The sequence below is a fragment of the Schistocerca piceifrons genome, chromosome 2 (genome assembly GCF_021461385.2).
Source record: "Schistocerca piceifrons isolate TAMUIC-IGC-003096 chromosome 2, iqSchPice1.1, whole genome shotgun sequence".
Taxonomy (NCBI): domain Eukaryota; kingdom Metazoa; phylum Arthropoda; class Insecta; order Orthoptera; family Acrididae; genus Schistocerca; species Schistocerca piceifrons.
Genome location: NC_060139.1, coordinates 185390683 through 185414152, shown reverse-complemented (window position 1 = coordinate 185414152; position 23470 = coordinate 185390683). Strand labels below are relative to the sequence as shown.

Below are 23470 nucleotides of genomic sequence, written 5' to 3'. Positions count from 1 at the left end.
TGGACACGTCTTCCCACTGTTCACAGACCCCTCTCTGTGGTGGCTGAGGACGTCCACTCCATGAGGGGGGGTTTCCTGTGTTCCCCCTCCTGTGTGTGTTAATTTTCATGGCAGTCATTCTCCACGTTCACCGGATTGCCCGGCTTATAAGAAGGAAAAGAAGATACAGGAGTATAAGTTCTGTGATCATCTAACCTGCACTGAGGCTCATGAGAAGTATGCAGATCTTCATCCTGTGCCAATGACGTCTAGTTATGCTTTAGTTACATCTTCCCTCTTCCTTAACCCACTCCCAAACCCCTCCCCTGCAGTTCCCACACTCTTCCCACCGGGCACCGCTTCCCCTCCCCAGCCAGAGAAGTGTCCCACTTCTTCGGCGTCTGCCGGTCAAGGGCACCCCTCCCAGGACCCCCCTTCCCGGCCAAAGGTCTGACGACCACGAGAACCATGGTCTGTGGGCCCCCAGGTTGCCCGCTCTCTTTCTTTTCCAGATCGTGCTGCAGCTGGCTCTTTTTTGCAGCACAGCCCTCCTCGATCTCAAACAGAAAAGAAGAAGAAACATAAGTCCCAGGGCAAGGAGCCTTCGGTGCCGCCAGGGGTCTCATCCCCAACTTCGCAACCTGACTCTGACCTGCTGTTATGGATGTCACCCCCTCCTTGTCAGTGACCCGGCTGCATGACTGGCTTTAACCTCCTCACCCCCCATTTGAATCATCATTTTATGGTTATCCAATGGAATTGTAATGGGTATTACCGTCACCTTCCAGAGTTGAAATCCCTTATTTCGTTTTACTCTGCAGCTTGTGGTGGTTCTACAGGAATCTCATTTTACTGATGATCACTCACCGACCCTCCGTAGTTTGCGTGTTTTCTGTCAAAATTGGGTCGGCCCGCGGGCCTCTGGTTGCGTTTGTACGTTGGTCCGTGCAGGTGTTCCTAGCACGTGGATTTCCCCTCAAACTACATTGGAAGCAGTTGCTGTTAAAGTCCACCTGGACTCTGAGGTCACAATTTGCTGTCTTTATCTCCCTCCTGACAGGGCTCTTACATCTGCTGCCTTAACAGCCCTTCTTCAGCAACTTCCTCCTCCCTCCCTCCTTCTCGGGGATTTTAATGCTCATCAACCCTTGTGGGGTAGTACATTTCCATCTAGTCGGGGTCTTCTCATAGACCAGTTTATTGCAGACCACGACTTGTGCCTTCTTAATGATGGCTCCTCTACCCATTTCAGTGCCGTTCATGGTACCTTTACTGCCATTGATCTTTCTCTTTCTTCTCCCTCCCTCCTCCCTTCATTACACTGGTCACCACACAACGACCTTTGCGATAGTGACCACTTCCCATTGATTCTCTCGCTCCCTTCCCACTCCCCGATGGGCAGGTTACCTCCTTGGTCCTTCCAACACGCGGATTGGCCTCTATATGCTGCACAGGTCAGTTTTTCTCCCTCTTTGTTGGGTCGTATTGATGATGTCCTACGTGACGTGTCTGATGCGATTGTTCGCGCTGCTAGCCTTGCTATCCCACGATCATCTGAACCATTTTGCCACCGGCAAGTCCCGTGGTGGATTACGGCCATTGCCATTCTTGATCGCCGTTGAGCTTTGCAACACCTTAAGTGGCACCCATCTGCTGCCAATCTTATTACCTTTAATCGCCTTCACGCCAAAGTCCATTACTTAATCAAATGGAGCAAATGAGTGTGTTGGGAATGCTTTGTTTCTTCCCTTGGTTCTACTGTCCTTATGTTACAGTATGGGCTATACTTTGCTCTCTCCAGGTTGCCATCGGCAGTCTACCCTCCAGGGCCTTGCCCTCCCGGATGGCCTTTGCACGGACCCATTGATTCTCGCGGAACACCTTGCGACCCATTTTGCAACAGCATCAGCATCACCCTCCTATCTGACTGCTTTCCTTCATCCAAAACAGCGGGTCGAAGCTTCCGCCTTATGTTTTACCCCTTGTCAATCAGAATTTTACAACGGAGCTTTTACTGAATGGGAACTTCTTTCCGCACTTACTTCTTCTCATGATACGGCCCCTGGCCCAGACTCCATTAGTAACCAATTGCTTCAGCATCTCAGTGCTCCACAATGATGACATCTTCTCCGGGTGTTTAACCGTACTTGGCTCCAGGGTGACGTCCCTTCTCAATAGAGGGATAGCATCGTGGTTCCCGTCCTTAAGCCTGGTAAGAACACCCTGTTTGTCGAAAGCTATCGGCCAATTAGTCTGACAAATGTTGTTTGCAAGTTACTTGAACGGGTGGTAGCCCGTCGGCTCAATTGTCTCCCCTACTCTCGGGATCTATTATCCCCTTACCAGTGTGGCTTCAGAGAGGAATGGTCTCCAATCGATCATTTACTTCGATTGGAATCCGCAGTTTGGCAGGCTTTTCCTCAGCACTGCCATTTGGTTGCTGTATTTTTCAACCTTCGCAAGGCCTATGATATGGCTTGGTGCCATCATATTTTACTTACACTTCATAAGTGGGGTCTTCGGGGCCCACTCTCGATTTTTATCCAGCAGTTCGTGTTCCATTGGTCGTTCAGGGTTTGGGTTGGTACTGTTTTTAGTTCTACACGGACCCAGGAGAATGGCATCCCACAGGGTTCTGTATTTTGGACTTGTAGCCTCTGTCTGTCCTTTGGTCACCCCTGCTCTATATGTGGATGATTTCTGCATTTGGGTTAGTTCCTCTTAGAGTGCCTCTGCAGAGCAGCAACTCCAGGGTGCTATACGGAGTGCCTCTGCATGGACCCTCTCACAGGGGTTTCAATTCTCTCCTTTAAAATCGCAGGTGGTCCACTTCTCTCGCTGTACTACGGTCCATCCCGATTCAGACATTTACCTCGATGCACAACGGTTACCTGTGGTCCCACAGTTTCGTTTCCTGGGTCTTCTTTTCGACAACAAGCTTACTTGGGTGCCTCATATCAGACTTCTGAAGATAGGATGTTTCTGTAAACTCAATGTCCTTCACTTCCTTGCCCACACTTCTTGGGGTGCGGATCGTTCCACTCTTCTCCACCTTTATAGTGCTTTAGTGCTGTCTCACTTGGACTAGGGTTGTCAAGTTTATGCTTCGGTTGTTCCTTCTACACTGCGCTTCCTGGATCCGATCCACCATCGTGGTATCCGTTTGGCCACCGGTGCCTTCCCTACTAGCCCTGTTGATAGTCTCCTGGTTGAAGCTGGGATCCCCCCTCCCCTTTTCTGTTTGGCAGTCACAGCTTCTGGTTTCTTATGCAATCGCTGTCCGTTCCTCTCCCACTCATTCTTCCTATTCTATTCTGTTCCCAGACCAAGGGTGTCGCCCACGTGATTTGCGCCCTCGGGCAGGTTTACCAGTTGGGCTCTGCCTTGCATCTCTTCGCTGTGATTTTCAGTTTCCTTCTTTGTCCTGTCTCCCACATTCCCTCCCCAAGACCCCCAATGATTAGTTCCTCTGCCCCGGATTAGGATGGATCTCCACCGACGTTCAAAACACTCCGTTCCCCCGATGGTGTTCCATTGTTTTTTCCGCCGAATTTTATGGGAGTTTCGGGATGCTGTTGTTTCTTCCTTCCCCACTGTAGCCCGCCCCCCCCCCCCCCCTCCCTCCTCTCTGCCACAGTAGGTCACAAGCGCATTTATCCAACCTGTGTGGTGGGGCTGTTATGTACCCATTAGGCTGAGCCCCCTGACGATACAGGAATCACACTACTGATACCTGAGCTGTTCCCTCCCCATTTTTGCCAAGGAGTGGTTGCTTGTCATCCTGGAGCATTGGAACTCCTGGCAGTGGCCATCGTGCCAGATGGCCATTGCTGTGGCGCCCTTCAGGAGAGGTCCTGATCAGAGTGGTTGGTATCAAGGCAGATGCTTGGTGCATGAATTGTGTCAACCTGCAAAAAGCTGGCCATTCCCAAATAGCTGTCTCTTTGAGTGGTAGCGGATCATTGAATGCCACTATTTATGAACTTGCAGAAGAAGGGCCAAGCTTTACCATCTTGGGATGAAACTTTCCCCACCACCTGGTCTGGTGGATGGGGACACATTCACCACCATAAAGCCATTGTTTTTCTGGAGAATATTGTGGACAAGTTTGGCGAAGTGGAGTGTCTCAGACGCGATTGGGCTCCCTGTTGATCAATGTTTCTTCTGCTGCCCAGTCTGCAGCCTTTCGTGCTTATGATCATTCTGATGACATCCCAGTGTCTGTTATCCCTCACCATTCTGTAAATATGGTCCACAGAGTGATTTTTCATAAGGACCTCATCCTGCAAACTGGTGAGGAACTGCATACTAATCTGGAGCAATGCAGCGTTAATTTTGGTCAACATGTGCAGAAGAGTTGTGAAGACAACCACACTGATACTGGCACCTTTATTCTGTCTTTTGAGAGGGATAATCTCTCGGAGACCGATGTGACCTGCCACCCACGAGGTGCATGCGTTTTGGGCAAATGTCTTTCCACTGAATGGCTGACCCTGTGTGTGGTGACCATAGCAACCCACTCCATGAGGGAAGCCCCTGTGTTCTGCCACCTGTGTGTGTAAATTGTCATGACTGCCACTCCCTGTGCTCGCCAGATTTCCCAGTTTACAAGAGAGAAAAGAAGATTCAAGAGTAAAAGTCCATGGATCGTTTATCTTATGCAGAGGCCTGCCAAAAATATGACCCCCTCCACCCAGTGTTGATTTCTTCTACTTTTGCCTCTCTTACATCCTTCCCCCCCCCCCCCCCCCACCTCTGACTCACCCCATCCCCATCCCACTCTCATCTTCACCTCACTTGTGGTTCCCACACTTTCCCCTCCAGGTACCACTCCCCATCCCTAGTCGGAGAAGTACCCCTCTATTTTGGTGCCTGCCAGTGATGAGGTCTCCCTTGTCCCCTAGGACCTCTCCCGCAATATGTCTCAGGCTGGAGTCCTGCTGCCACAACTCGGCTATGGGATGCACTGTCTGTCTTCCCCAAGGTTGCCCGCTCTCTTTTGGTTCCAGATCTTGTGGAAGCCTGCTCCCCCTGTGTTCTGCTCTCCTCAAACTTAGAAAGAGGTGAAGAAGAAGAAATGTAAGTCCCAGGACAAGGCTCCTACCCAATGCCCCACCCCCTGTGGGTCCGGGTGTAAGAATAGGCCCGCGGTATTCCTGTTTGTCGTAAGAGGCGACTAAAAGGAGTCTCAAATGTTTCGGCCTTATGTGATGGTCCCCTGTCGGGTTTGACCTCCATATCTCAAAATTTTTCCGAAGCACGAGCTGATTGGCGAAGGGCGCCTTACTTGGTGCATTGTGTCCATCTTGCGTTGAGAATTTTCGCCAGCTTATTCGTCGTTGCGTTGCAGTCCTGCCCGCTCTCCATCTCTTGGGCATGGATCCGTTCCTGCATGCACTTTCTGCCATGCGATGAGCAGTGCCAGTTTCTGCATGGATGAAAACCATGGACGACATGTCACCTAAAATCCAGCTCGGTAGCCAGTCCGTTGTGGTGGGGCTGCCATGTACCCTGTTGGTTGTAGCCCCCTGACAACACAGGGATCGCTCTACTGATGCCTGCGCTGTTAACTCCACACGTATGCCAAGGAGTAGATGCCCATCTCCCTGGGGCATCGGGACTCCCGGCTATGGCCATCCTGCCAGGTGGCCTTTGCTGTGGCTGGGTGTCGCCCGCAGGGAGGGCCCTTGGTTGGAGTATGTGGCATCAGGGTGGATGACACGCAATGAAGCATGGCACATCTTCTCTTGCTGGTGGCCAGCCACCAGCAGTCTCTAAGCGTTCGAGGGCTCATTTTAAAGGTAACGTTTATGACTCCAAATCATTCCCCTCCCTGGCCACACCATGGAAGGAACAAAAGGCAATGAATGAAAGTGATATGTATTCGCCCAGGTATCTCGTCTGTACCAGAGCTGATGGGGAATCCTTTATATCCGTGAAGCCTCAGTTCTTTGTAGAGCATTTAGAGGACAAGTTTGGGGAGGTGGACGGCTTGTCCAAAATGTGGTCCGGTTTGGTATTGATAAAAACGGTATCCTCTGCCCAGTCGCGCGCCTTGCTCGCTTGTAATAAGCTGGGGGTGTCTCCATTACTATCACGCCCCATAAAAGTGTGAATATGGTCCAGGGCATTATTTTCCACAGGGATCTCCTTTTACAGTCCGATGATGAGCTGCACGCCAACTTAGAGCGACGAGGTGTCCATTTCGTCCAGCGCGTCCACCGGGGTCCGAGGGATCATCAAGTTGCCACTAGTGCCTTCATCTTGGCCTTAGAGGGTGACACATTACCTGGGAAGGTCAAGGTGATGGTGTACCGTTGTGATGTCAAGCCATATATCCCTCCCCCGATGCGGTGCTTCAAGTGTTGGAAGTTCGGCCATATGTCTTCACGCTGTGCTTCCAGCCTCGTATGTCGCGATTTTGGTCGACCATCCCATCCTGATACTCCCTGTGCCCCGCCTCCCATCTGTGTCAACTGCGGAGAGCACCATCCGCCTTGCTCGCCAGACTGTCCGATTCTGCAGAAGGAAAGGAAATTAATGGAAATCAAGACCCTGGACCGACTGAGGTACACTGAGGCTAAGCGGAAATATGATCGGCTTCATCCAGTGCGTATGACATCTTCTTATGCCGCAACTGTCACTCCTGCTACAGTTCCATCAGCTCCAGTCAGCTCTCAGAGTCGAAGGACCACACCTGCCCCCTTGATGGTGGGGGGGCACTAAACTCCCTGTTGCTCCTGCTCCATCTACTTCAGGAGCAACGCCCCCCCAACCATCGGGGACATCAGTTCCCCCTTCCTAGCCGGAGAAGCGTACAACTTCTTCGGCTCCTCTCGCCAGGAAGGGGTCCCTTGGGGACCTCCCTTCGCAAGTTCCGACCGGTACACAAGCGGACACCCGCAAGTGGCTCAAACACCCACCGGTCCCTGGTCGTAGGGCCTCACGGTCGTCGTCCGTCCCTGAGACTGACCCAGTGAAGCCCTCCCAGCCTGAACCACCGAAGGCACAGCGAGATAAGCTGAAAAAGGAAAAGGTACCCAAGAATCCCGACATTGCGGTGGCACCTGTCCCACCGCTTCCTACAAGCTCAGCGTCTGAGGACGAGGTCCAGATTCTGGCATCTGCTGAAGACCTGGATCTCGCCGGTCCCTCAGACGCCATGGATGTCACTCGCACGGGTACTGAATCAGTGGCAGTGAGTGAACAAGTGGCGTAAATTGCCTTCCCAGTCCCTTCACGCCTTTCTCAGCCATGGACAATGTCATCCTCCAGAGGAACTGCAGCAGTTTCTTCCACCATCTAGCTGAGCTCCGACAACTTATCAGCCTTCACCCTTTCTTCTGCATTGCTCTTCAGGAAACTTGATTTCCAGCAATGCGAACCCCCGCCCTCCGTGGCTATCGGGGTTATTATAAGAACCGGGCAGCTTATGAAAGGATGTCTGGTGGCGTCTGCGTCTATGTCCTTCACACTCTGCACAGCGAGTCTGTCCCTCTACAAACACCTTTAGAGGCTGTTGCTGTTCGGGTGTGGACGCCACAGGCTGTTACCGTCTGCAGTCTTTACCTTCCACCGAATGGTGATGTCCCACAGCATGTCCTGGCTGGGCTGATAGCCCAATTGCCTCCACCTTTCTTGTTACTGGGCGACTTCAACGCCCATAATCCTCTGTGGGGTGGGTCAGTGGCAACAGGTCGAGGCGCCACAATTGAGCATTTACTGGCACAGCTCGACCTTTCCATTTTAAATGATGGTGCCGTCACTCACTTCAGCGTGGCGCATGGCACGTACTCCGCCATCGACCTTTCGATCTGCAGCCCTAGCCTGTTACCTTCTGTCCAATGGAGAGTGCATGACGACCTGTGTGGTAGTGACCACTTTCCGATCTTTCTGTCACTGCCATAGCGTCACTCTTCTGGGCGCCCTAGCCGATGGGCTATGAATAAGGCTGACTGGGACTTGTTCTCCTCCATTGCCACTATTGAGCCTCTCTCTCAGGATGCCATGGATGCGGTGGTTCACTTGGTCACCACCGGCATCGTAGCTGCTGCAGAATCTTCCATTCCCAGTTCTTCTGGGTCCTCTCGGAGGAGGACTGTGCCTTGGTGGTCGCCTGAGATCGCTGAGGCGATTAAAGATCGCCGGCAGGTGCTACAGTGTCACAAGCGACATCCCTCCATTGAAAACCTCATCACCTTCAAACGGCTGCGTGCACGGGCCCGCCGCCTTACCCACCAAAGCAAGCAGGAGTGCTGGGAGGGGTATGTGTCCACCATTGGCCTCCATGTCTCTCCATCGCAGGTCTGGGCCAAGATCCGATGCCTCTATGGCTATCGAACCCCTGTCAGCGTCCCTGCAATCTCACTGAATGGAGCAGTTTGTACAGACTCCGACGAAATTACCAACAGCTTGGCAGAGCATTTTGCTCTGAGTTCCGCTTCTTCCAATGACCCACTGGCCTTCCGCTCCATTAAAGAGCGGATCGAACGTCGGCGCCTTTCTTTTCGCACCCACCATCCTGAATCCTACAATGTTCCGTTCAGTGAGTGGGAATTGCACAGTGTCCTCACTGCTTGTCCTGATACCGCTCCTGGGCCAGATAGCATCCACTGTCAGATGCTGAAACACCTTTCAGTAGACTGCCAGCGACGGCTCCTCGACCTTTACAACCGTATTTGGGTCGAGTGTGAGTTTCCGTCGCAGTGGTGGGAAAGTATTGTTATCCCCATTCTGAAACCAGGCAAGAACCCTTTGGAGATGGACAGCTACCGTCCCATTAGCCTCACCAACGTTCTTTGCAAGTTGCTTGAACGGATGGTGAGCTGGCGCTTGAATTGGGTACTGGAGTCTCGGGGCCTTCTGGCTCCGTCTCACGGTGGGTTCTGTAAAGGCCGCTCTGCCGCCGACAATCTGGTGAGCCTGGAGTCGGCCATCCGTACTGCCTTTGCCCACTGTCAGCACCTGGTCGCTGTCTTTTTCGACATGCGGAGGGCGTACGATACGACATGGCGGCATCACATCCTTTCTACGGTTCATGAATGGGGTCTTCGGGGCCCTCTGGCGATCTTTATCCGAAATTTTCTGTCGTATCGTACCTTCCGCGTGCAAGTCGTGGCCTCCCATAGTTCCTCCCAAGCCCAGGAGAACGGGGTACCACAGGGATCTGTCCTCAGTGTCTGCCTGTTTTTAATTGCAATAAACGGGGTCGCTGCAGCGGTGGGAAATTCTGTCTCCGCTTCCCTGTATGCTGACGACTTCTGCCTTTACTACAGCTCTATTGGCATTGCAGCTGCTGAACGTCAGCTACAGGGTGCTATCCGTAAGGCACAGTCTTGCGCCGTAGCTCATGGGTTCCAGTTTTCGGCGGCCAAGACCTGCGTTATGCATTTCTGCCGGCGATGCACTGCTCACCCGGAGCCGCGGCTTTATCTTGATGGCGAACTTCTTGCTGTGGTGGAGTCACATAGGTTTTTGGGTGTGGTTTTTGATGCCTGGTTAACTTGGCTGCCTCATATTCGGCAGCTTAAACAGATATGTTGGCAGCATCTAAATGCTCTGCGATACTTGAGCCACACTCGCTGGGGCGCCGACCGATCTACCCTGTTACGGCTCTACCAGGCGTTAATCCAGTCCCGTCTGGATTATGGGAGCCTGGCTTATGGCTCAGCATCCCCATCTGCGTTGCGGATGCTGGACCCCATCCTCCACAGCAGGATACGCCTTGCCAGTGGTGCTTTCCGGACCAGCCCTGTGGACAGCATACTTGTGGAGGCAGGTGTCCCTCCACTGCGGTTACGACACCAACAATTACTGGCTGCTTATGCTGCCCATGTTTTTAGCTTGCCCGGGCATCCAAATTATCGTCTCCTGTTCCCGCAGTCTGTCGTCCATCTCCCAGAACGTCGGCCCCGGTCGGGTTGTCCGATCGCCGTCCGTGTCAAAGAGCTTCTCTCCGGGCCAGGGGTTTTCCGTGTTCCACCCCCTTTCCGGGCCCCCCTGTATACACCCCCGTGGTGTGTGCCTCGCCCTTGCCTTCGGCTCGAATTGGCACAGTGCCCGAAGGACTTAGTCCCTCCGGAGGCTTCCGCCGCCGCTTTTATTCCATCTTAGCCACGTATCAGGGCTCTGACGTGTTTTAGACTGACGGGTCGATGGTTGCTGGCCGTGTCGGTTATGCGCTAACTCTATGGGACCATTCCGAACAACGTTCATTGCCGGCTGGCTGCAGCATTTACACTGCTGAGCTGGTCGCCATCTTTCGTGCCCTAGAGTATATCCGCTCCTGCTCAGCTGACTCCTTTGTTATCTGTAGTGATTCCCTGAGTGGTTTACGAGCTCTCGATCAGTGTTTCCCTCGTTCTCGTCTGGTGATGGCTATCCAGGTGTCCCTGCATACTCTTGCCCGTTGTGGCCGAACTGTGGCCTTTGTTTGGACCCCAGGCCATGTTGGGATACCCAGCAATGAAAATGTTGACCGCCTGGTGAAAGAGGCCACAAGTAAACCATCTCTGGAGATTGGCCTCCCGGTGACTGATTTGCGGGCACTATTACGCCGCAAAATTTTCGATTTATGGGACGCTGAATGGCGCAACCTGCCCGTGCCAAACAAACTCCGTCGTATCAATGAGACGATGACTGTGTGGCGGTCATCCATGCGAGCCCTCCGCATTGGCCACACCCGACTGACACACAGTTATTTACTGTGTCGTGAGGACCCACCTCTTTGTCGTTGTGGGGCGGCCTTGACTGTGGTCCATATTTTGTTGGAGTGCGCCCTTTTAACTGTGCTCAGGCAGACTTTTGCGCTGCCTGATACGCTCCCTGCGCTTTTAACTGACGACTCTGCCATAGCGGACTTAGTTTTGTGTATTATTCGGGCAGGGGGATTTTATCGCTTAATGTAAGTGTGTGTGTTTTTGTGCTGCTTCTGGCCTATGGCCTACGATTTTAGTCTGATTGTTTTTAATGTGTTTCTTGGTGGTTGGCTTTTCCTTTTTTGTTTCCATGGTCGGCCAACCACCGTCACACTCTGTGTGATTTTAGTTCATCTTGTCTGGTCTTTGTCTAAGTTTCTCTTGTTCTGTGTCGTCTGTCTTCTCTTCTCTTGATCGTTTTTATTCTCTGTGGGGTGTTTTTAGTATTTGGAAAAAGGGACCGATGACCGTAGCAGTCTGGTCCCTTTAATCCCCACAAACCAACCAACCAACCAACCAACCAACCCAATGCCCCCGGAGGCGCCATCTCACCCTTCGCAACCTGAGTCTGACATCTTATTTACGGATGTCACCACAACTTCGTTGGTGACAACCAATCTCTGCGTGATGATCCAGTGGAATTCTTGCTCTTCAAGAAATGTACTTCCATAATGACCACTCTCCCATGTTTTGTTGTTATCGGGCGTTCTGTAGGAACTGTGCCAGACCCCGGATAGTCTCTGTAGGGGCCTGCGCTTTGGTTCACACCGATGTCTTCAGTGACTGGATCTCACTTTGTACCAACCTGGAAGCAATGGTGGTAGGTGTGCGAGTGACCTCAGCAATCACCATTTCCAATGTCTACCTCCTTCCAGGTAGGCCACTGCGTTATGTTGACCTGTCTCTCATAATACAGCAATTCCCCACCCCTGTAACTTCTCCTTGGGGACTTCAGTGCGCACTACCCCCTGTGGGGAGGATTACCACTTCGATGGGTAGGGGTCTTCTAATTGACAAACTTATTACAGACTTTGATTTGTGTCTTCACGACGTCAGCCCCCCTGCCCCCCCTGCCCCCGCCACCCAGGGGGCTTGCCGCTCTTTGGCGGGTTCATGCTTGGCTATCACAGGGCCCCAGCCTTTGCAGCATCTTTTTCGTTCCATGCTGCATGTCTATCCTCTTGCTGTTTTGTTTCCCCTCTCTTTGGGAACATGTCTGGGCTGTTTCTGGAAATGTATTCTGCATTTTTTACAATCAATATCGGAATACTCTACACTGTTTTTCATTCTTTGTTTCCTCCTTCGTGTGCCTTCTATCCTTCCTCCGCTTTGATGTTTTGTGTGTAATGCATAATTCACAGCCCCGGGTCAACAGGTAGAGTTCGCACATACCACCTGGTACCAGTCGGGCCCAGGGAGGGGTGATTGCCTGAGCCGCTATCTTCCCAAATCGCCAATTGGACCCTCTGTCAGATGTTCGGGAGGTGTGACCGGAGGTGTGAACAATCACCTAAGGCAGGTTTGTCCCCTTATGAGGGGGTCCCCCAGTTGGAAGGAGCGTGCCATTGGAGATGCTGACAATCGTGGGGGATTTTCTCGCAGTGAGCCAATCATCTTCACAATCAAGGTCTACAAAACCTAAACAGAATGAGGCTAGCAATTCAAAGACCCTTCCAGCTGCGCCATGGTTTCTCGTGATTTCACGTACTGAAGATGGTCAGTCCTTCACAATGGTAAATCCGTTTATTATTAGAAAGGTGTTGCTGCCATTGTTGGTCCTGTGAAACCCTGCACTCATTTACGGAATGGCACTTTGCTTTTGGGGACTATTTCTGAGTCTCAAGCGCAACAACTGCTTGCCACCTCTATTCTGTTCATGTTGAGGCCTATGAATTCTTCCCATGGTGTTATTTACACTAACTGCTCAAGTGCTCAACAGTCTGACTGAGGCCGAAATCCAATCTTACCTCTCTGATCAGAGTGTCATTGCCATCCATTGGGTGATTAAAAAGGTATTCTTCCTTAGTGCCCATTCGCACTCTTTTTTTCACCTTTGATAGAGTGGTGCTTCCGTCCAGAATCAAAGCAGGCTATGAAATTATCACAGTCTGACCATACTTTCCGAACTCGATGCGCTTCTACCAGTGTCATCATTCCAACCACACTAGAATGTCTTGTCAACAGTGAGCCAAATGTGTAACCTGTGGTATGGATGCGCATGAGGCCGATTGTCCACCTCCTCCTCCATGCTGTATCAACTACAATGGCGGCCATGCTGCCTCCTCTCGGGATTGACCCATTTTTCTTGATCCGGGTCAAAGAAAGAGTGCCTTACCAGGTCACCTGCAAGTTATTGGCTAGCCGTAAACCCTGCGTTCTCCTGTCTGGCACTTGTAGTTCTGTTCTTGCTACCTCTCGCTCCATGAAAGACATGGCCACACAGACATGCGACCTCAAATTCAGCTCTGAGGTTGTGAAATCGCCCAGTGTAAAGGTAGCATCGCCATCCCCCCATGTAGCTGTGCAACAAGCCATCAAACTCTTGCTTCAAGGGGCAAAGCCATTAGCTACACAACTAGTAGGCTTTAAAGGACAGTAGTAGTACTCCTATGAAGACTTCCTACGTCCCTCCTGCCAAATAACACCTGAGTCTTCCACTGCTAACCGGAAAGGCTCGAAGAAGTCCCACAAAGGCAAACAGTATTCTCCTTTGTCGATTCGAAGATCCTCTTACACAGTGTTGCCACGTAATACCTTAGCCCGGTTGACCTCTGTGTCACTGGTGCGCACCACCAACCGTTTTTCTGTTTTGGACTCTACAAACTGACAGCACAAGCAAGCCGATGCTACTGTGGACTCCATGGAGCAGGATCCTCCTGCTTCTGTATCCTGTAGCAAAGAGTCTTCGCTGACTGTCACTTGGCAACATTCAAGGTGACACCCCTTCATTTCTTCCTCCTCATGACTCTCCTCCAATGGAATGTTCGCAGCCTTCGGTCCCACAAAGAAAATTTATGGCTGCTTTTAGCATCGCAGCGTTCTCTTGTACTCTGCCTTCAGGAAACAAAATTGTGTCCTCACAACTGTTTTGAACTTTCACATTTCTTTCTGGTTCATTTTAACCTTCCCCATGAGGTTGGCGTTCCATCTCATGGGGGCATCCTGTTGCTCATATGGGATGACGTTCTAGTCAGTCCATCTCCCTGACTACCCAAGCCTTTGCTGTTCACCTTTCCTTTCCTCACCTGACGTTTTCCCTTTGTACTATTTATATCCGTCCCTCATTCAATGTCAGCAGGGCAAACTTCCTTTAGCTTGTTGGGCAGCTGCCTTACCCATTTCTGCTACTCGATGACTTTAATGCGCATCATCCCCAGTGCGGTTCTCCCAGAACCTGCCAGAGAGGTGCCCTCTTGGCTGATCTTCTTAATCAACTCAACCTCTTCTGCCTTAACACTGGAGTGCCCACATTACTTTCCAACTCCTTGCACACCTATTCCCATTTGGACCTATACTTCTGCACTGCCCAGCTTACCCGTAGACTTAAGTGGTCTGTTCTTTCTGACACCTACTCGAACGACCATGTCCCATGTGCTGTCCATTTCCTAATTCCTACCCCACCTGCATGCACACCCAGATGGCAGCTTACTAAGGTGGACTGGTGGCTTTACTCCTCCCTGGCGACCTTCGAAGAACAAGATTTCCCCAGTTGTGTTGACCAGGTGGAATATCTCACTGATGTTATCCTTACTGCTGCAGAACGTTCCATTCCTTGCACTTCCTCTTTACAATGCCATGTCCCAGTCTCTTGGTGGACTGAGGCATGTTGCGATGCAATTTGCGCGCGGAGATGCGCTCTCCGTGTTTTTAGCCCTCATCATTGGGAGGCAAACTGCATTGATTATAAACAGATGCATGCAAAATGTCGTTGTGCTCTTCGGGATAACAAAAAAGCTAGCTGGATTTCGTCCGTTCTTTTAACAGTTCCATCCCTTCCTCTGTTCCCCCGGTGGGCCCGGGGGTTCGAATAGGCTCGAGGTATTCCTGCCTGTCGTAAGACGCGACTAAAAGGAGTCTCACACCTTTCAGCCTTTATGTGATGGTCCCTTGCAGGGTTTGACCTACATTTTTCAAAATTTTCCCGAAGAGTGAGCCAATTAGGGAAGGGTGCCTTACATGGTGCATCATGTCCATCGTGCATTGAGATCTTTAGCCCACTTTCTCGTCATGGCATTGCAGTACCGCTCATCCTCCCTCCCTTGACCAAGGACACCATGGGTGCGTTTTCCTCCACCCACTGTGCAGTGTTGTGTTCTGCACTATTGAGGATCGTGGAATTCTTTGTACCTCATATCCAGCACAGCAGCCAGTCCGTTGTGGTGGGGCCACCATGTACCCTTTCGGTTGTAGCCCCCTGACAATACAGGGATCGCTCAGCTGGTGCCTGTGCCACATATGCAAAGGAGTAGATGCCCTTTACCCTGGAGCATCAGGACTCCCTGCAATGGCCAACCTGCTAGGTGGCCTTTGCTGCAGCTGGGTGGTGCCTGTGAGGAGGGTCCCTGGTCGGAGTGGGTGGCATTAGGGTGGATGACACTTGATGAAATGTACCACGTCATCACTTGCTAGTGATCAAACGCCAGCAGTCTTGAAGCATTCCAAGTCTCAGTACAATGCAAGGAAGTACGATCCTAAATCGTTCCCCTCCCTGGCCACACCATGGGAGGAGCACCAGGCTAAGGATGGGAGCGAACCTTATTCACCCCAGTACTCCGTATGTACGAGAGCTAATGGGGACTCTTTTGTCTCAACGAAGCCTCAGTTTTTTGTAGAGCATTTGGAGGACAAGTTTGGGGAGGTGGGGGGGCTTGTCCAAAATGTGGTCAGGGTCAGTCTTGATAGAAACGGCATCGTCTGCCCAGTCACAGGCTTTACTCGCTTGTGACAAGCTGGGGGATGTTTCCGTTACCATCACACCTCATAAGAGCTTAAATATAGCCCAGGGTATTATATTCCACAGGGATCTCCTTTTGCAGTCTTATAACGAGCTGTGACGAGGAGTTCATTTTGTTCGGCACGTCCATCAGGGTCCGAGGGATAATCAGGTTGCCACTTGTACCTTCATCTTAGCCTTCGAGGGTGGCACATAACCCGAGAAGGTCAAGGTGATGGTCTAGCACTGTGATTTCAAGCCATATATCCCTCCCCCAATGCGGTGGTTTAAGTCCTGGAAGTTTGGCCATATGTCTTCCCGCTGTACTTCCAGCATCACATGTCGAGATTGCGGACGTCCATCCCATCCCAATACTCCATGTGCCCTGCCTCCCATCTGTGTCAACTGGGGAGAGCATCGTTCCCCTTGCTCACCAGACTTCAGGATTTTACAGCGAGAAAGGAAAATTGTGGAATACAGGACCCTGGACTGATTGACCTACATTGAGGCCAAGAGGAAATTTGAGTGCCTACATTCTGTGGCTATGACCTCCTTTTATGCTGCCACTACGAGAACAGTTCCACGAGTTCCAGTCGGCTCCCAGAGCCGGAAGACTACACCTGCCCCCATGACAGTGGGGAGTCACTTCCCTCCCTGTTGCTCCCACACCACCTACCTCGGGGGCACTATCCCCCCAACCATCAGGGACACCAGTCGCAACTTCTCAGCCAGAGAAGCGCAAGTCTTCTTCTGCTACTCTTGCTAGGAAGGAGTCCATTGGATCTCTCCCTTCCCAAGTGTTTCTGCTAGTGTGGTAGGTGACACCCACCAGTGGCTGAAATGCCCAAAAGCAGCTGGTCGTAGGGCTTCATGATCATAGTCAGTCCCAGAGACTGAATCAGTGAAACCCTCCTGGCCAGAGAAACCAAAGGATCAGCGAGAGAAATCCAGAAAGAAGACCCCCAAGACCAAGGGAATTGCGATGGCACCCACACCACTGCTGCCTACAAGCTCTGCGTCTGAGGATGAGGTGAAGATTATGGCATCTGCTGAGAACCTAGATCTCCCCAGACCCTCAGACACAATGGATATAGCCTTTTCAGGAAATAAGTCAGTGGCAGCAGGCGTAGACTACCTCATTGAGTGTTTCATTCCTTCCCAGTCTCACAATCACATCATCTCCAGTGGAATTGCAGTGGTTTTTTCCACCACCTGGCTGAACTATGGCAACTATTAAGCTTTACAATGATTTCTGCATTGCCTTCCAGGAAACCTGCTTCCCGGCAGTGCGGACCCCTGCCCTTTGCGACTACAGGGGATAGTACAAGAACCATAGCGAATATAATAGTGTCAGCTGGAGTTTGCGTTTATGTTATGAACGTGCTATATGGTGAACCTCTGCCCCTTCAAACTCCTCTTGAAACTATGGCTGTCAGGAAACGGATGATGCAGGAACATATGCAACATATATCTCCCTCTAGATGGTGTCGTACCCCTGAATGTATTGGCTGCACAGATTGATCAACTCCCTAAGCCTTTCTTACTTTTGGGGGAATTTAATGCCCACAACCCCTTGTAGAGTAGCACCATGCTTACAGGCCATGGCAGAGATGTCGAAAATTTACTGTCCCAACTCGACCTCTGCCTGTTAAATACTGGGGCCACCACACATTTCAGTGTGGCTCATGGTAGTTACTTGGCCATTTATTTATCAATTTGCAGCCCAGGACTCCTCCCCTTTATCCACTGGAGAGCACATGACGACCGGTGTGGTAGTGACCACTTCCCCATCTTCCTGTCAATCCCCCAGTGTCATACCCACAGAGTCCTACCCAAATGGGCTTTAAACAAGGCAGGCTGGGTAGCCTTCACCTCTGCTGTCACTGTTGAATCTCCCTAACATGGTGCCATCGATGTTTTGATTGAGGAGGTCACTACAATGATAATTTTTGTGGCGGAAAATGCATTCCCTCTTTCTCTAGGGTGCCCCAGCAAAAGACAGTCCCTTGGCAGTCGTCGGAAGTTTGCTGAGGCAATTAAAGAGCATTGGCGAGCTCTACAGCGATATAAGGGGCACCCTTCTCGAGAGCACCTAATAGCCTTTAAGCAGCTTCATACCAGCATTTGCCTGCTCATAAAAACAACGGAAACAGGAGTGTTGGGAGAGGTACGTGTCGACCATTGGGTGCCATACATCACCTTCCCAAGTCTGGATGAAGATCAGACGTTGTTTTGGGTACCAGACCCCAACAGGTGTCTCTGGCATTAACATCAATGACTTGCTCTCTACCGACACAAATGCTGTTCCAAGCACTTTGCTGAGCACTATGCTCGAGCCTCTGCATCGGAGAACCCCCCCCCCCCCCCCCCCCTTGCACCCTCAAATGGCGGATGGAAAGGAAAGTCCTCTCATTCACTACACACCACAGTGAATCCTATAACACCCCATTTGCTGAGTGGAAGCTCCTCAGTGCCCTTGCATATTGCCCCGACACAGCTCTTGGGCCGGATCGGATCTACAGTCAGATGTTAAACATCTTTCATCTGACTACAAGTGATGTCTCCTCATCATCTTCAACCGGATCTGGTGCGATGGAGTCTTTCCACCCCAATGGCAGGAGAGCACCATCATTCTGGTGCTAAAACCCGGTAAAAATCTGCTTGATCTGGATAGCTATCCGTCCATTGGCCCCACCAGCGTTCTCTGTAAAGCCCAGTCCACATGCAACGATCTGTCTGCGCAGACATCGGCGCAGATGTCTGTACATGCAAAAGATCGCTGCAAATGTGGTGTGTTCACACGACACAAACCCCAATCTACTACTCGCCCGCCATCTGTCGGTGTAGAAAAGAAATATCAGTGGCAAGCGACTACGCTCCCCGTAAACGTCAAAAATTTAATTCGCTTGTTTTGAAATATAGAAATGGAGGAAGTTCTGTTGTAGACTGTGTTCGCAACTTGTTTTGCAAAAAACATTCAGACCAACCGCAGGAAACAGACAAAGCGGTCAAAATGGTGTAGACAGTGGCTGCTAAAGCGAAAGCAGTTTTCTCGCGTAAATTTACTGCGAGATTTGCAGGGCGAACCTTAAGAAAGCCAAGCAGATCAAAATACCATTACGTTGGCTGGTATACTTGATCTACTCCTACACCAGATCTTCTAGATTTCTGAACTTTGGGTAACTCTTTTCGGTAAACAGTTCGCAACGAATTTTTTTTTAATTTTTTTTTAATTACTGTTTCTCTGTTTGCCGAGACGTGAACTGCCCGCAATTTTTCAATTAGAGCATTGTATCGTGCTGTCTTTTTGTCTCGGTCACTATATTCTTTACTTTTAATCTTCCACAAACATGGGTGGTTTCTATATATTTCAATGAATTCACTTACAAACTCTCGAGAACACTGATGAGTATCAGCCACTTTAATGCCCTGTGCGCACAAATACAAACACTAGACTGAGCAAACAGCTGTTTCGCGCCAGATTTGCGGCGATCTCCTGTCCACACACTCCAACTTGTCTGAGCAGATGTGGTTTGAACCCACAGATTTGAGAGGTTTCGCTCAAACCTCCAACTCCAACTTCCAGGTTTGCACACACCTCAGGTTGGTGCAAATCTTCTGTCCACACGCAACGATCTGTCTGCGCAGATGTGATGTGCGCAGACATTTGTGCAGACAGATCGTTGCGTGTGGACGGGCCTTAAGCCGTTGGAACGTATGGTGTGTCAGCGGTTGGGTTGGGTCCTGGAGTCAAGTGGCCTACTGGCTTCATGTCAGGGCGGCTTCTGCCAGGGCCACTCTACCACTGATAATCTTGTGTCCCTTGAGTCTGCCATCCGAACACCTTTTCCAGACGCCAACATCTGGTTGCTATCTTTTTTGACTTACGTAAAGCATACGACACAACCTGGCGACATCATATGCTTGCCTCATTGTATGAGTGGGGTCTCTGGGGCCCACTCCTGATTTTTATCCAAAACTTCCTATTGCTCCATACTTTCTGTGTCCAAGTTGGTGCCTCCCATAGTTCCTTCCCTTATTTAGGAGAATGGTGTTTGACAGGGTTCCGTATTGAGTGTATCTCTATTTTTAGTGGCCATCAAAAGCCTAGCAGCAGCTGTTGGGCCGTTGGTCTCCCCATCTCTGTATGTGGATGACTTCTGCATTTTGTATTGCTTCTCCAGTACTGGTGTTGCTCAGGGGCGCCTACAGCGAGCCATTCACAAGGCGCAGTCATGGGCTCTAGCCCATGGATCCCAGTTTTTAGCCGCAATGTCATGTGTCATACACTTCTGTTGACACCGTACCATTTGTCTGGAACCTGAACTTTATCTTAATGACGATCCACTTACTGTAGTGGAGACGTATCGATTCTTAGGACTGGTTTTAGACACCCGATTGACTTGGCTACCTCACCTTCATCAGCTTAAGCGGGAGTGCTGGGCAGCACCTCAGTGCTCTCCGCTGCCTGAGCAACACCAACTGGGGTGCAGATCGCTCTATGCTGCTCCAGCTCTACAGGGTCCTTGTTCAATCCCGCCTTGACTATGGGAGTCTGGTTTATGGTTCGGTGGTGCCCTCAGTGTTGCATTTCCTCGACCCAGTGCACCAGTGTGGCGTTCACCTACCGACAGGAGCTTTTAGAATGAGTCCATTGACCAGTCTCCTGGTGGAGGCTGGAGTCCCTCCATTGCAGATCCGACGTGCACAACTGCTCACCAGTTATGTTGCACACACTCGTAGTTCTCCTGAGCATCCAAATGACCGTTTCCTTTTCCCATCCTTGGCAGTTCATCTCCCGCATCGATGGCCCAGGCCAGGGCTCACGATTGTGGTTTGCGTGCAATCCCTTCTCTCTGAATTGGAGTCCTTCCCTATACCATCTCTACTTGAGGTCCATTCACATACACCTCCATGATGTACACCTCGGCCGAAGCTACATCTGGATCTTTTGCATGGCCCTAAGGACTCCGTTAACCCCGCTGCTCTCCGCTGTCACTTCCTCTTGATTCTTGACGTGTTCGGGGGCTCTGAAGTTGTTTACACCAATGGTTTGATGGCTGATGGTAATGTCCACAGAGGCCATATTGAACAGCATTCCTTGCCCTCTGGCTGCAGTGTATTCACTGCAGAGCTTTTGGCCATATCTCGTATGCTTCAGTGCATCCATTCCTATTCTGGTGAGTCGTTTCTTCTCTGTTCTGACTCCCTGAGCAGCTTACAAGCTATTGACCTGTGCTACCCTAGTCATCCTTTGGTAGCGAACATCGAGGAGTCCATCTCTGCCGTGGAACAGTCCAGTCATTCAGTGGTTTTTGTGTGACCCCAGGACACGTCGGAATCCCAGGTAATGAACTTGCTGATAGGCTGGCCAAATAGGCTACACAGAAATTGCTGCTGGAGGTGAGCATCTCTGAAACTGACCTGCGTTCTGTCTTACGGTGCAAGGTTTTTTGGCTTTGGGAGATGGAGTTGCATAACAGTATGCACAACAAACTGCGTGTCATTAAGGAGACTGCGAATGTGTGAAAGTCTTCCCTGCGGGCTTCTCGCAGGGAATCAGTTGTCCTTTGTCGACTCCACATTGCCCATACGTGGCTTACACATGGTTACCTCCTCCGTCGCTGTGGCTCCCAAATGACAGTCGTCCACCTCTTGCTGGACTGCCCACTTTTAGCCGCTCTGTGGCAGGATTTTTACTTTCGCAGCACCCTACCTTTAGTGTTGGGTGACAATGCCTCAAAAGCAGTTTAAGTTTTACGTTTTATTTGTGAGGTTGAGTTTTATCATTTGATCTGAGTTTTAACGCATGTCCTTTCTCCCTCTGTGTCCTCCATCCTTGGACTTATTGGTTGGAGGTTTTGATATGTTGCAGAGTGGCTGGCTTCTCCTTTTTTATTCTCATGGTCAGCCAGCCATGGTAATCTGCTTACTTGTTTTTAATCTCCTCTCCCAGTTTCTTGCGTGTCTCTGTGGTTTTCTTGTCCTGTTTTGTCCATTGTAGTGTTTAGTCCTGTAACCCCCCCTCAGTCAGCCAATCAGTCAGTTTGTTTACCTCAAATTGATGATGCGCTGGCTTTGGCAGCCGGTTTGCTTGTGTTGCAAAAAAAAAAAGGGGGGGGGGAATGTAGTATGTGGAGTAAAGAAAGATTAAAGAAACAAAAATATTATTCCCATAGCAACTATTTGCAGTAGACACACTACGGAACATGTCTCACTGTATAAATTGCTGTCTTTTTCTTTTTTTATTCATGTGGTATTGTATTCTTTGATTTGTTCTTCATTACAGTACAACCTTTGCACAGAATGTAATGTAAAAAAAAAATCATGGTGAAAGCATCCACAAGCCTCCCTGTTCTTGGTGTACGCGCTTGAATGCTTGCACAAGCACGCAAAATGAAAATTCAGTCAAGTATCAAGCTTCTTGTACAGTTCTAATGCTGGTGCAAATTTATCCTACACACTCTCAAGTGTGCTTGGACTAGCACACATGTACATGCATCCTTGTCCAGCAGGCAGCTGTATTTGCGGTTGACTTAAGTTGTTACCCTACAGCCATTTTAATTATAGACACATCTCCACAGGAAAGTAGCAGTTATCAAAAAGTGCTGGTATCTTGCAACAGATAGGCAGTTTCATAACTTGTTATTCCTGAAGCAAATTTACAGTGACATTCTTTCCTGTGATACCAACCAACTCATAACTAATGGGAAAGATGCATAAACTAGTACTTCCTTCCAGGCCTTGAAAAAATTAAGCACCTTTTTTTGTCTGGCCTTGAATTATGGACTACCACTTTTCGTGTACTGAGATGGGAAATACCCAGTGTCCTAGTCTGTCGTTTCCCACCCTCATCTATTGTCTCCCACCTATTGTGCTGGAAAGCCAACAGCCACAGTGAAATGTTCCTGGAAATGTAGTCACTGCAGCTTGAGAACCTAGCAGCATTTTGAATTTCCTTGAAAGTATGATTTTCATTTGCTGTCTGGATTTGGTTGGGACTCTTTCACTACGCATTCAGTTCCTTGTTAATTTAGTTCATGTATAACATAGTCCTAACACTTCCTCATCCATCATAAAGTTATTGACACAATGCTACAGAACTGTATGCTAGGCAAACGGACAAGGTCTAGCAGAAATCATTGGTGAACAGATGATGTGTTAAATTTTATCAAAAGGAAACTTCAGTTGAGAAAACCGTTCAGTAACATAGTGACAGAATAGTTGGTTACTTCTTACCTTCAGGAGGCAGAATACAATACAGTAGGAACTACTCTTAGATTCGCGAACCTGTTTTATCGTCCTTCTTCAAGAAGGATGAAGGATCAAAGAATTAGTTGGAGAAGGCAGGAAAGATGGAGTAGATCTCTCATTCCCATGTTAATAGGAGACACCCCCCCCCCTTCCCTGCCTCCCTGTAATTCGTCTTAATATTTTATCTCCCTCAGTCCTGTCCCCCATCCCTCCCACCTCCCTTTTCCATTCTTGTTCTAATTTTGCCCTGGATAGTTCATATTTTATCACCCAGTAGCTTCAATACAATTTATCATCTCTTAACCTTGCATTAGTAATAGTGTTCCATAATTTGGAAATTCTCTGTTAGATCATTGTTACAGGAGGATTTTTTTCTCCCCCTGCCATTTGTGTGTCGTAATACGGAGTTTTGCAGTGCCGGAATCACTAGCTGTAGGGAAGATTTCCCTAAAGGATCCCATTGATCTCCAGAATCTTTTGTCAGTTCATTTCATTGACATTGATACCAAAGAGGAACTAAGTATAAAGTTAATATTGTCATTTCACTTGCACCAACTCAGCTAAGTGCAGTTTGGTTTTTTCAACAGCATTTATCTAAATGTGTTAA

At 49.9% G+C, this 23470-nt stretch overlaps 1 protein-coding gene across 1 annotated transcript in view; it reads left to right on the top strand.

Moving 5' to 3' along the window:
• The window catches only part of LOC124776977 (proteasome subunit alpha type-7-1), a 42617-nt gene that overhangs the window by 5655 nt on the left and 13492 nt on the right, over window positions 1-23470 (top strand). The gene's annotated exons all lie outside the window — the stretch shown is intronic.